This window comes from Oncorhynchus keta, chromosome 35 (assembly GCF_023373465.1).
Source record: "Oncorhynchus keta strain PuntledgeMale-10-30-2019 chromosome 35, Oket_V2, whole genome shotgun sequence".
Classification (NCBI taxonomy): domain Eukaryota; kingdom Metazoa; phylum Chordata; class Actinopteri; order Salmoniformes; family Salmonidae; genus Oncorhynchus; species Oncorhynchus keta.
In genome coordinates, this window is record NC_068455.1 from 7,050,417 (window position 1) to 7,065,058 (window position 14,642).

General features: G+C 43.1%; 1 protein-coding gene across 1 annotated transcript in view; it reads right to left on the minus strand.

Annotated features, from left to right (window-relative positions):
* Positions 1 to 3,944, minus strand: part of LOC118369028 (ninein-like) — an 81,839-nt gene extending 77,895 nt beyond the window's left edge. Inside the window, exon 1 of the mRNA XM_052496220.1 lies at positions 3,650 to 3,944. The gene's annotated coding sequence lies outside the window, so the exon portion shown is untranslated. The remainder of the gene's footprint in view (positions 1 to 3,649) is intronic.
* Between the last annotated feature and the right edge of the window lie 10,698 nt (positions 3,945 to 14,642).

Here is a 14,642-nt window from a genome sequence, read left to right on the forward strand (position 1 = left end):
CGAGTGCAGCAAGGAGCCAAGGTAAGTTGCTAGCTAGCATTAAACATATCTTATAAAAAAAACAATCAATCCTACCGTAATCACTAATTAACCTAGTAATATCATCAACCATGTGTAGTTAACTAACTTGTCCTGCGTTGCATATAATTGGTGCGGTGCCTGTTAATTTATCATTGAATCACAGCCAACTTCGACCAAACGGGTGAATTAAAAAGCACATTCGCGAAAAAAAGCACTATCGTTGCACAAATGTACCCAACCATAAACATCAATGCCTTTCTTAAAATCAATACACAAGTATATATTTTTAAACCTGCATATTTTGTGAATATTGCCTGCTAACATGAATTTATTTTAACTAGGGAAATTGTATCACTTCTCTTGCGTTCTGTCAGAGTCAGACTAAATGCAGCAGTTTGGGCCGCCTGGCTCGTTACGAACTGTGTGAAGACCATTTCTTCCTAACAAAGACCGTAACAGTTTGGGCAGCCAGAATTGTACATAATTATGACATACCATTGAAGGTTGTGCAACATAACAGCAATATTTAGACTTAGGGATGCCACCCGTTAAGATAAAATATGGTACGGTTCCGTATTTCACTGAAAGAATAAACATTTTGTTTTAGAAATGATAGTTTTCGGATTTGACCATATTAAAGACCTAAGGCTCGTATTTCTGTGTGTTATTATGTTATAATTAAGTCTATGATTTGATAGAGCAGTCTGACTGAGCAGCAGCAGGCTTGTTAGCATTAATTCAAACAGCACTTTCCTGCGTTTGCCAGCAGCTCTTCGCTGTGCTTCATGCATTGCACTGTTTATGACTCCAAGTCTATCAACTCCCGAGATTAGTCTGGCAATACTAAAGTACCTATTAGAACATCCAATAGACAAAAGTATATGAAATACAAATCATAGAGAGAAATAGTCCTATAATTCCTATAATAACTACAACCTAAAACTTCTTACCTGGGAATATTGAAGACTCATATATTCTCATGTTCTGAGCAAGGAACTGAAACGTTAGCTTTCTTACATAGCACATATTGCACTTTTACTTTCTTCTCCAACATTTTGTTTTTGCATTATTTAAACCAAATTGAACATGTTTCATTATTTATTTGAGATTCAATTTATTTTATTGTGCGTTATATTAAGTTAAAATAAGTGTTCCTTCAGTATTGTTGTAATTGTCCTTATTACAAATATATAAATAAATACAAATTAAAATTGGCTGATTAATCGGTTTCGGCTTGTTTTGGTCCTCCAATAATCGGTATCGGCGTTGAAAAATCATAATCGGTTGACCTCTAGTTGAGGTCAGGGCTCTGTGCAGGCCAATCAAGTTCTTCCACATAAAAACATTTCTGTATGGACCTCGTTTTGTGCACGGGGGCATTGTCATGCTGAAAACAGGAAAATGCCTTCCCCAAACTGTTTCAACAAAGCACAGAATTTTCTACCTTGTCACTGTATGCGGTTGTCATTAAGATTTCCCTTCAGTGGAACTAAAGGGCCTAGCCCAAACCATGAAAAACATCCCCAGACCATTATTCCTCCACCAAACTTTACAGTTGGCAATATGCATTGGGGCAGGTAGCGTTCTCCTGGCATCCACCTAACCCAAATTCGTCTATCAGACTGGAGGTTGGTGAAGTGCGATTCATCACTCCAGAGAACACTCTTCCACTGCTCCAGAGTCCAATGGCAGCGAGGTTTACACCAAACCAGCAGACACTTAGCATTTTTTTATTTATTTCACCTTTATTTAACCAGGTAGGCTAGTTGAGAACAAGTTCTCATTTACAACTGCGACCTGGCCAAGATAAAGCGTAGCAATTCGACACATACAACAACACAGAGTTACACATGGAATAAACAAAACATACAGTCAATAATACAGTAGAACAAAAGAAAACAAAAAGTCTATATACAGTGAGTGGAAATGAGGTAAGATAAGGGAAATAAATAGGCCATGGTGGCAAAGTAATTACAATATAGCAATTAAACACAAACATTGCGTATGGTGCATTAAAGCTGGGACCAAAATAATGAAAAATAGCTTCCATCAGAAAGTTAAACAGCCACCACTAGCACAGAGAGGCTGCTGCCTACATACAGACTTGAAATAATTGGCCACTAATAAATGGATCACTAGTCACTTTGATAAATATTTACATATCTTGCATTTTATACCATCTATTGCATCTTGTCTATGCCGCTCGGCCATCACTCATCCATATATTTATATGTATATATTGTTATTCCATCCCTTTGCTTATATTTGGGGTTATTAGGTAGTTGTTGAATTGTTAGATTACTTGTTAGATATTGCTGCAGTCAAAACTAGAAGCCCAAGCATTTTGCTACACTCCCAATAACATCTGCTAACCCTGTGACCAATAACATCTGCTAACCCTGTGACCAATAACATCTGCTAACCCCGTGACCAATAACATCTGCTAACCCCGTGACCAATAACATCTGCTAACCCCGTGACCAATAACATCTGCTAACCCCGTGACCAATAACATCTGCTAACCCCGTGACCAATAACATCTGCTAACCCCGTGACCAATAACATCTGCTAACCCCGTGACCAATAACATCTGCTAACCCCGTGACCAATAACATCTGCTAACCCCGTGACCAATAACATCTGCTAACCCCGTGACCATTAACATCTGCTAACCGTGTGTATGTGACCATTAACATCTGCTAACCATGTGCATGTGACCAATAGCATCTGATGGTGATGTTAGGCTTGTGTGCAGCCACTCAGTCACGGAAACCCACTTTCACGATGCTCCTGACAAACAGATCTCTTGCTCCCAGAGGCAGTTTGGAACTTGATAGTGAGTGTTGCAACCGAGGACAGACGATGTTTACACGCTATGTGTGTCCTACCACTTCACGGCTGAGCCATTGTTGCACCTAGACATTTCCACTTCACAATAACAGCGCTTACAGTTGACCGCCGGCAGCTCTAGCAGGGCATCCGAACACCGTGCCACGTTGAAAACGTGTCACTGAGCTCTTTAGTTACACCATTCTACTGTCGGTGTTTGTCTATGGAGATTGCATGGCTGTGTGCTCGATTTTATACACCGGTCAACAACGGGTGTGGCTGAAGTAGACGAATCCACTCATTTGAAGGGGTGTCCACACACACACACACACACACACACAACTTTCCCTGGGCACTTAGGAGGGTCAAAGGGCAGAGAGCCAAATGATCCATGCAGTGACTCGGTTAACAGGTTACAACAAACTAACCAGACTAAATTCTGCTTGTCACCTTGTTCAAAACGCGACGATTGGAACATAGATACATTGTAACGAGGCACGCACGACTTGATCATTTCTGTCAAGATACTTTTTGTTATGATAATGCTTTGAAAAAAAAGTCTAACGGTCTAGTAATGTCGATTTGCAGGCAAGGAAAATATGGTCGAAGAAAGCGAAAAACAGGGCGCTGCAAGAAGAACATGTTGAAATGTCTTCGGCGGCGTGTCAGAACGAAACCACCCCGTTCAAATGTGTATTACATTTTTGGGGGATCGTTGCCTACGAGCCTGGTAGGTAATGAAGTTGACATGTTTTGAAATAATTGATCAATTTAAAAAAAAAAATTGCTACAAACTTACCCACAGCAACTCCACTGACTCGGAGGATGCCTATTCCTCCTCTCTGGTGTTTTAGGGAGCCCGCTACAAAGTTTCCCAACAACGTTCCGTCTTTGGTATTTTTTCTAAATAAAAAAACATAACGAAACTTGATGATTAAACGTCTTGTTTTGGGGTTGCGTGTCACGGTTGGCCTACTTTCATTTTTTATTTCGTTGTCAAAACGGTTTGTTCTGGTTCAGTACGGCTAAAATGCCTTCTGCATCCTGCTGCCTCTCCTTTCAGATTTTGAAAAGCTCTTCAGGGGGGAAGGGGTGGTGACGCGTTGAAATGCACTGGAGTCGTACGGATGTCGTCATTGGTACACTCTCAATCGGACATGATTCAGTAATTGGTACACTCTCAATAGGACATGATTCAGTCATTGGGAGAATCTCAATCGGAACTGATTCAGTCATTGGGAGAATCTCAATCGGATATGATTCAGTCATTGGTAGAATCTCAATCCGATTTGATTCAGTCATTGGTAGAATCTCAATAGGACATGATTCAGTCATTGGGAGAATCTCAATCGGAACTGATTCAGTCATTGGGAGAATAGAATGATTCTCATTGGTAGAATCTCAATCCGATTTGATTCAGTCATTGGTAGAATCTCAATCCGATTTGATTCAGTCATTGGTAGAATCTCAATCCAATTTGATTCAGTCATTGGGAGAATCTCAATTGGAAATGATTCAGTCATTGGGAGAATATCAATCCGATTTGATTCAGTCATTGGTAGAATCTCAATCCGATTTGATTCAGTCATTGGTAGAATCTCAATCCGATTTGATTCAGTCATTGGTAGAATCTCAATCTGATTTGATTCAGTCATTGGTAGAATCTCAATCCGATTTGATTCAGTCATTGGTAGAATCTCAATCCGATTTGATTCAGTCATTGGTAGAATCTCAATCCGATATGATTCAGTCATTGGTAGAATCTCAATCCGATTTGATTCAGTCATTGGTAGAATCTCAATCCGATTTGATTCAGTCATTGGGAGAATCTCAATTGGAAATGATTCAGTCATTGGGAGAATCTCAATTGGAAATGATTCAGTCATTGGGAGAATCTCAATCGGAAATGATTCAGTCATTGGGAGAATCTCAATCCGATTTGATTCAGTCATTGGTAGAATCTCAATCCGATTTGATTCAGTCATTGGTAGAATCTCAATCTGATTTGATTCAGTCATTGGTAGAATCTCAATCCGATTTGATTCAGTCATTGGGAGAATCTCAATCGGAACTGATTCAGTCATTGGGAGAATCTCAATCGGATATGATTCAGTCATTGGTAGAATCTCAATCCGATTTGATTCAGTCATTGGTAGAATCTCAATCCGATTTGATTCAGTCATTGGTAGAATCTCAATCCGATTTGATTCAGTCATTGGTAGAATCTCAATCCGATTTGATTCAGTCATTGGGAGAATCTCAATTGGAAATGATTCAGTCATTGGGAGAATCTCAATTGGAAATGATTCAGTCATTGGGAGAATCTCAATCGGAAATGATTCAGTCATTGGGAGAATCTCAATCGGAAATGATTCAGTCATTGGGAGAATCTCAATCGGAAATGATTCAGTCATTGGGAGAATCTCAATCGGAAATGATTCAGTCATTGGGAGAATCTCAATCGGAAATGATTCAGTCATTGGGAGAATCTCAATCGGAAATGATTCAGTCATTGGGAGAATCTCAATCGGAAATGATTCAGTCATTGGGAGAATCTCAATTGGAAATGATTCAGTCATTGGGAGAATCTCAATCGGAAATGATTCAGTCATTGGGAGAATCTCAATTGACCACTCTTCGCGTCCTCTCTCATCTCAATTAAATCCAAAGGCTTTATTGGCATGTGAAACCAAAACCCGTTAAATAGATAATAAACCAACTGAAATAAACAATTTAAAAAAGGGTACAGTAAACATTACAAAAAAAGTTTCAAAGGGATAGAGAGAGACATTGCAAATGTCATACTATGGCTATGTTGAGTGTTGTAATGGTGTGTAAATAGGTCCCGCCCCTCTGACATTCTCCTCCAATGGGTTTTGAGAAGGAGAGAGGAGAGAGTATTCGAGGAGTATCCAAGCATCCAAAGGCGCACTAGCCAAAGTATCCAAGTATGGGGGCCGGGGGCCGGGGACCATTTGATATTCAAAAATTCCTCTACAAGGCCAATGCATCTGTTTTAAACTGTCATTGAATCAAAATAACTTTTATGTCATATATATATATATATGGAGATTCCGGAAAGTATATATGGAGATTCCGGAATGTATCTATGGAGATTCCGGAATGTATATATGGAGATTCTGGAATATATATATATGGAGATTCTGGAGATTCCGGAATGTATGTATGGAGATTCCGGAATGTATATATGGAGATTCTGTATCTATGGAGATTCCGGAATGTAATGTATATATATGGAGATTCCGGAATGTATGTATGGAGATTCTGGAGATTCCGGAATGTATCTATGGAGATTCCGGAATGTATATATGGAGATTCTGGAATATATATATATGGAGATTCTGGAGATTCCGGAATGTATGTATGGAGATTCCGGAATGTATATATATGGAGATTCTGGAGATTCCGGAATGTATGTATGGAGATTCCGGAATGTATATATGGAGATTCTGGAGACTCCGGAATGTATATATGGAGATTCTGGAGACTCCCATCTCCCTCACTAGCTTTAAGAATCAGCTGTCAGAGCAGCTCACAGGTCACTGCACCTGTTCATAGCCCATCTGTATACAGCCCATCTATCTACCTCATCCCCATAATGCATTTATTTATTTTGCTCCTTTTGCACCCCAGTATCTCTACTTGCACATCCATCTTTTGCACAGCTACCATTCCAGTGTTTAATTGCCATATTGTAATTACTTCGCCACCATGGCCTATTTATTGCCTTAACTCCCTTATTTGACCTTATTTGCACTCACTGTATATAGACTTTGTTTTCTTTCTACTGTATTATTGACTGTGTTTTGTTCATTCCATGTGTAACTCTGTGTTGTTGTATGTGTCAAACTGCTTTGCTTTATCTTGGCCAGGTCACAGTTGCAAATGAGAACTTGTTCTCAACTAGCTTACCTGGTTAAATAAAGGTGAAAAAAAATAAATATATATATATATACACACACACACGCACACGCACACACACACATCATCCTTTGCAAATAAATGATTAAACATGACAAATAAGTAATGGGTTGAAATAAAACATGCTTTCATTCATAACATTGAAAACTTACTTTAACAAAAGTTACTTTAATTATGGCATGAGAATATAATCAGATTTACATAATAAATCTACACAGATGAGGACGAGACAGTGACATGAATAGCTGACTGTCATTCCCTTTCCTTGACATAATGATAATAATAAAATGTTTAATTGTACCTTTATTTTACTAGGCAAGTCAGTTAAGAACAAATTCTTATTTTCAATGACGGCCGAGGAACAGTGGGTTAACTGCCTGTTCAGACAGATTTGTACCTTGTCAGCTCGGGGATTTCAACTTGCAACCTTTCGGTTACTTGTCCAACGCTCTAACCATTGACTGCCCTCCCCTCTGTAGCCTACAGAACTCATATTATATATCTGTGTGTGTGTGTGTGTGTGTGTGTGTGTGTGTGTGTGTGTGTGTGTGTGTGTGTGTGTGTGTGTGTGTGTGTGTGTTTAGCCTAATCAACATGTTGACCTTTTTATAACTTTTGTGAGCCAATCATAATATTGCTTCCTATTGCACATAGACCACCCTTCACCTCAAATTTCCCAATCCTTCATGTCATCAGGAAGTACACCTACGCGTTCTCTCCTATGTCTGGCCCAAAGTCAAGATCTCTGCAGTTTACACTTCAAAATGAGGAAAAGAGATACTGAAAATGAAACCAAGGTCATGAACATCAAGGTAACCAAGGCAACCCTCCTGAAAAGAAGAAGTTACACAACAAACTGTCAACTGGTTCAAGTGAACAGTCACTCTAGTAAGTGGTCCTTCTGTAGCTAAGACACAGCCAGGGTGTGGGTTCGATGACCACCCATATGTAGAATGTATGCACACATGACTGTAAGTCCTTTGGATAAAAGCGTCCGCTAAATGGCATATATTATTATATTATATTAAGTCACAGCCTGTATGACTGCAGCGTTGCCACCCTCACCCCACAGGCTCAGCGTTGCATAACTAACCTCAACCCCCAAGACTCAATGTTACCATAGCTAACCTCAACCCCAAGACTCAATGTTACCATAGCTAACCTCAACCCCACAGACTCAGCGTTGCCATAGCTAACCTCATCCCCCAGGCTCAGCATTGCCATAGCTAACCTCATCCCCCAGGCTCAACGTTGCCATAGCTAACCTCATCACCCAGACTCAGCGTTGCCATAGCTAACCTCATCCCCCAAGACTCAATGTTACCATAGCTAACCTCATCCCCCAGACTCAGCGTTGCCATAGCTAACCTCAACCCCCAAGACTCAATGTTACCATAGCTAACCTCACCCCCAGACTCAGCGTTACCATAGCTAACCTCAACCCCCAGACTCAATGTTACCATAGCTAACCTCATCCCCCAGACTCAGCGTTGCCATAGCTAACCTCATCCCCCAGACTCAGCGTTGCCATAGCTAACCTCATCCCCCAGACTCAGCGTTGCCATAGCTAACCTCATCACCCAGACTCAGCGTTGCCATAGCTAACCTCATCCCCCAGACTCAACGTTACCATAGCTAACCTCATCCCCCAGACTCAGCGTTGCCATAGCTAACCTCATCCCCCAGGCTCAGCGTTGCCATAGCTAACCTCATCCCCCAGGCTCAGCATTGTCATAGCTAACCTCATCCCCCAGACTCAGCGTTGCCATAGCTAACCTCATCCCCAGACTCAGCATTGCCATAGCTAACCTCATCACCCAGACTCAGCATTGCCATAGCTAACCTCATCCCCCAGACTCAACATTTCCATAGCTAACCTCATCACCCAGACTCAGTGTTGCCATAGCTAACCTCATCCCCAGGCTCAGCGTTGCCATAGCTAACCTCATCCCCCAGGCTCAGCGTTGCCATAGCTAACCTCATCACCCAGACTCAGCATTGCCATAGCTAACCTCATCCCCAAGACTCAACGTTACCATAGCTAACCTCATCCCCCAGACTCAGCGTTACCATAGCTAACCTCATCCCCCAGGCTCAGCGTTGCCATAGCTAACCTCATCCCCCAGACTCAGCGTTGCCATAGCTAACCTCATCCCCAGGCTCAGCGTTGCCATAGCTAACCTCATCCCCCAGGCTCAGCGTTGCCATAGCTAACCTCATCCCCAGACTCAGCGTTGCCATAGCTAACCTCAACCCCAAGACTCAACGTTACCATAGCTAACCTCAACCCCAAGACTCAACGTTACCATAGCTAACCTCAACCCCCAAGACTCAGCGTTGCCATAGCTAACCTCATCCCCAGGCTCAGCGTTGCCATAGCTAACCTCAACCCCCAAGACTCAACGTTACCATAGCTAACCTCATCACCCAGGCTCAGCGTTGTCATAGCTAACCTCATCCCCCAGGCTCAGCGTTGCCATAACTAACCTCATCCCCCAGGCTCAGAGTTGCCATAGCTAACCTCATCCCCCAGACTCAGCGTTGCCATAGCTAACCTCATCCCCCAGACTCAACGTTACCATAGCTAACCTCATCCCCCAGACTCAACGTTACCATAGCTAACCTCATCCCCCAGGCTCAGCGTTGCCATAGCTAACCTCATCCCCCAGGCTCAACGTTACCATAGCTAACCTCATCCCCCAGGCTCAGCGTTGCCATAGCTAACCTCATCCCCCAGGCTCAACGTTGCCATAGCTAACCTCATCCCCCAGGCTCAGCGTTGCCATAGCTAACCTCATCCCCCAGGCTCAGCGTTGCCATAGCTAACCTCATCCCCCAGGCTCAGCGTTGCCATAACTAACCTCATCCCCCAGGCTCAGCATTGTCATAGCTAACCTCATCCCCCAGACTCAGTGTTGCCATAGCTAACCTCATCCCCCAGGCTCAGCGTTGCCATAGCTAACCTCATCCCCCAGGCTCAGCGTTGCCATAGCTAACCTCATCCCCCAGGCTCAGCGTTGCCATAGCTAACCTCATCCCCCAGGCTCAGCGTTGCCATAGCTAACCTCATCCCCCAGGCTCAGCGTTGCCATAGCTAACCTCATCCCCCAGGCTCCACGTTGCCATAGCTAACCTCATCCCCCAGGCTCAGTGTTGCCATAGCTAACCTCATCCCCCAGGCTCAGCGTTGCCATAGCTAACCTCATCCCCCAGGCTCCACGTTGCCATAGCTAACCTCATCCCCCAGGCTCAGCGTTGCCATAACTAACCTCATCCCCCAGGCTCAGCGTTGCCATAGCTAACCTCATCCCCCCCAGGCTCAATAGAATGGAAAGCCAGTCTGCTGGTGGACTACATTATGACATCACAGCCTACCAGTAATTGATCTATAGATGATATATAGATGTCTTTGTCAATTAAAATACACAGCACTAGGCTGCAATTGTTTTGGCCGATTAAAAGGCCTCTCTTGTATGTTCAGAACATTCCCAACTTCCTCATTATACCCCGATAAAGTCTGAAAGAAAAATTCAATTTTTTATTTTTTTCTCTGTAAGCCAGAGACCCATTTCTATTTTTTTGTGTGTAATCCTATTGGACAACACAGTGTTCTTATCTTATCTCTGTTAGTTCTCAGGGGCTGTCCAGACAGAAGAAAGTGACATTATTTCTGTGTATCATCTACATACCTGTCATTCTCTGCCCGTTTCCACGGATACATGTTGTCTACTCCCACTGGTGTAAACCGACGAGGTCAGCCTGACCCTATTGATTGATTGTATATTATACAATGACTGTCAGGAAGCAAAACAACTGTATATACACTTATATTGGCCATTACCAGACTTAGATGTGTCACAGCATCCTGTAAGACTTAGGGATGGGGCGTCAAGGGACATTTGACAACAATAAAAATGCATTCTCAGAAGTCTATAGGACTTCATCTGGTAAGAACTGTAACTCATCTGGTAGGTACTGTAGCTCATCTGGTAGGTACTGTAACTCATCTGGTAGGTACTGTAACTAATCTGGTAGGTACTGTAACTCATCTGGTAGGTACTGTAACTCATCTGGTAGGTACTGTAGCTCATCTGGTAGGTACTGTACCTCATCTGGTAGGTACTGAACTCATCTGGTTGGAACTGTAGCTCATCTGGTAGGTACTGAACTCATCTGGTTGGTACTGTAACTCATCTGGTAGGTACTGTAACTATCTGGTTGGTAATATTATAATAATATAATATAACTCATCTGGTAATAATATCTGGTTGGTATGCTCATTTACTGCCTCATCTGGTTGGTACTGTAACTCATCTGGTTGGTACTGTAACTCATCTGGTAGGTACTGTAACTCATCTGGTTGGTACTGTAACTCATCTGGTTGGTACTGTAACTCATCTGGTAGGTACTGTACCTCATCTGGTTGGTACTGTAACTCATCTGGTAGGTACTGTAACTCATCTGGTTGGTACTGTAACTCATCTGGTAGGTACTGTAACTCATCTGGTTGGTACTGTAGCTCATCTGGTTGGTACTGTAACTCATCTGGTAGGTACTGTAACTCATCTGGTAGGTACTGTAACTCATCTGGTTGGTACTGTAGCTCATCTGGTTGGTACTGTAACTCATCTGGTTGGTACTGTAACTCATCTGGTTGGTACTGTAACTCATCTGGTAGGTACTGTAACTCATCTGGTAGGTACTGTAACTCATCTGGTAGGTACTGTAACTCATCTGGTAGGTACTGTAACTCATCTGGTTGGTACTGTAACTCATCTGGTTGGTACTGTAACTCATCTGGTTGGTACTGTAACTCATCTGGTTGGTACTGTAACTCATCTGGTAGGTACTGTAACTCATCTGGTTGGTACTGTAACTCATCTGGTAGGTACTGTAGCTCATCTGGTTGGTACTGTAGCTCATCTGGTTGGTACTGTAACTCATCTGGTAGGTACTGTAACTCATCTGGTAGGTACTGTAACTCATCTGGTTGGTACTGTAGCTCATCTGGTTGGTACTGTACCTCATCTGGTTGGTACTGTAACTCATCTGGTTGGTACTGTAACTCATCTGGTAGGTACTGTAACTCATCTGGTTGGTACTGTAACTCATCTGGTAGGTACTGTAACTCATCTGGTTGGTACTGTAGCTCATCTGGTTGGTACTGTAACTCATCTGGTAGGTACTGTAACTCATCTGGTAGGTACTGTAACTCATCTGGTTGGTACTGTAGCTCATCTGGTTGGTACTGTAACTCATCTGGTTGGTACTGTAACTCATCTGGTTGGTACTGTAACTCATCTGGTTGGTACTGTACCTCATCTGGTTGGTACTGTAACTCATCTGGTTGGTACTGTAACTCATCTGGTTGGTACTGTAACTCATCTGGTAGGTACTGTAACTCATCTGGTAGGTACTGTACCTCATCTGGTAGGTACTGTAACTCATCTGGTTGGTACTGTAACTCATCTGATTGGTACTGTAGCTCATCTGGTTGGTACTGTAACTCATCTGGTAGGTACTGTACCTCATCAGGTTGGTACTGTAGCTCATCTGGTAGGTACTGTAACTCATCTGGTAGGTACTGTAACTCATCTGGTAGGTACTGAACTCATCTGGTTGGTACTGTAACTCATCTGGTAGGTACTGTACCTCATCTGGTTGGTACTGTAGCTCATCTGGTAGGTACTGTAACTCATCTGGTAGGTACTGTAGCTCATCTGGTAGGTACTGAACTCATCTGGTTGGTACTGTAACTCATCTGGTAGGTACTGTAACTCATCTGGTAGGTACTGTAACTCATCTGGTAGGTACTGTACCTCATCTGGTAGGTACTGTAACTCATCTGGTAGGTACTGTAGCTCATCTGGTTGGTACTGTAACTCATCTGGTTGGTACTGTAACTCATCTGGTAGGTACTGAACTCATCTGGTTGGTACTGTAACTCATCTGGTTGGTACTGTAACTCATCTGGTTGGTACTGAACTCATCTGGTAGGTACTGTAACTCATCTGGTAGGTACTGTAACTCATCTGGTAGGTACTGTAACTCATCTGGTAGGTACTGAACTCATCTGGTTGGTACTGTAACTCATCTGGTAGGTACTGTAACTCATCTGGTTGGTACTGTAACTCATCTGGTAGGTACTGTAACTCATCTGGTAGGTACTGTAACTCATCTGGTAGGTACTGTAACTCATCTGGTTGGTACTGTAACTCATCTGGTTGGTACTGTAGCTCATCTGGTAGGTACTGAACTCATCTGGTTGGTACTGTAACTCATCTGGTTGGTACTGGCTCATCTGGTAGGTACTGTAACTCATCTGGTTGGTACTGTAACTCATCTGGTTGGTACTGTAACTCATCTGGTTGGTACTGTAGCTCATCTGGTAGGTACTGTAGCTCATCTGGTTGGAACTGTAACTCATCTGGTAGGTACTGTAACTCATCTGGTTGGTACTGTAGCTCATCTGTTAGGTACTGTAGCTCATCTGGTAAGAACTGTAACTCATCTGGTTGGTACTGTAACTCATCTGGTTGGTACTGTAACTCATCTGGTTGGTACTGTAGCTCATCTGGTTGGTACTGTAACTCATCTGGTTGGTACTGTAGCTCATCTGGTTGGTACTGTAACTAATCTGGTAGGTACTTTAACTCATCTGGTAGGTACTGTGCCTCATCTGGTCTGTAGCTCATCTGGTTGGTACTGTAACTCATCTGGTTGGTACTGTAACTCATCTGGTAGGTACTGCTCATCTGGTTGGTACTGTAGCTCATCTGGTTGGTACTGTAACTCATCTGGTTGGTACTGTAACTCATCTGGTTGGTACTGTACTCATCTGGTTGGTACTGTAACTAATCTGGTTGGTACTGTAACTCATCTGGTTGGTACTGTAACTAATCTGGTAGGTACTTTAACTCATCTGGTAGGTACTGTAACTCATCTGGTAGGTACTGAACTCATCTGGTAGGTACTGTAGCTCATGTAACTCAATCTCTATTGCAATCCACATTGCCCTTTCTCACCTGGACAAAAGGAACACCTATGTGAGAATGTTATTAATTGACTACAGCTCAGTGTTCAACACCATAGTGCCCTCAAAGCTCATCACTAAGCTAAGGACCCTGGGACTAAACCCCTCCCTCTGCAACTGGATCCTGGACTTCCTGACAGGCCGTCTCCAGGTGGTAAGGGTAGGTAACAACACATCTGCTACACTGATCCTCAACACGGTGGCCACTCAGGGGTGCTTGCTCAACCTCTCCCTCATCGTGATCAAGACAAAGGAGATGATCGTGGACTACAGGAAAATGAGGGCAGAGCACACCCCCATTCTCATCGACGGGGCTGTAGTGGAGCAGGTTGAGAGCTTCAAGTTCCTTGGTTTCCACATCACCAACGAACAGTCTTGGTTCAAACATACAAAGACAGTAGTGAAGAGGGCACGACAAAACTTATTTCCCCTCAGAAGACTGAAACATCGAGAGCATCCTGACTGGTTGCATCACCACCTGGTATGGCAACTGCTCGGCCTCCGACCGCAAGGCACTACAGAGGGTAGTGTGTATGACCCAGTACATCACTGGGGCCAAGCTTCCTGCATTCCAGGACCTCTATACCAGGCAGTGTCAGAGGAAGGCCCTAGAAATTGTCAAAGACTCCAGCCACCCTAGTCATAGACTGTTCTCTCTGGTACCACACGGCAATCCAAGCGGTACTGGAGCACCAAGTCTAGGTCCAAAAGGCTTCTTAACAGCTTCTACACCCAAGCCATAAGACTCCTGAACAGCTAACCAAATGGCTACCTGGACTATTTGCATTGACCCCCCTTCCTATCTACATGTACATAT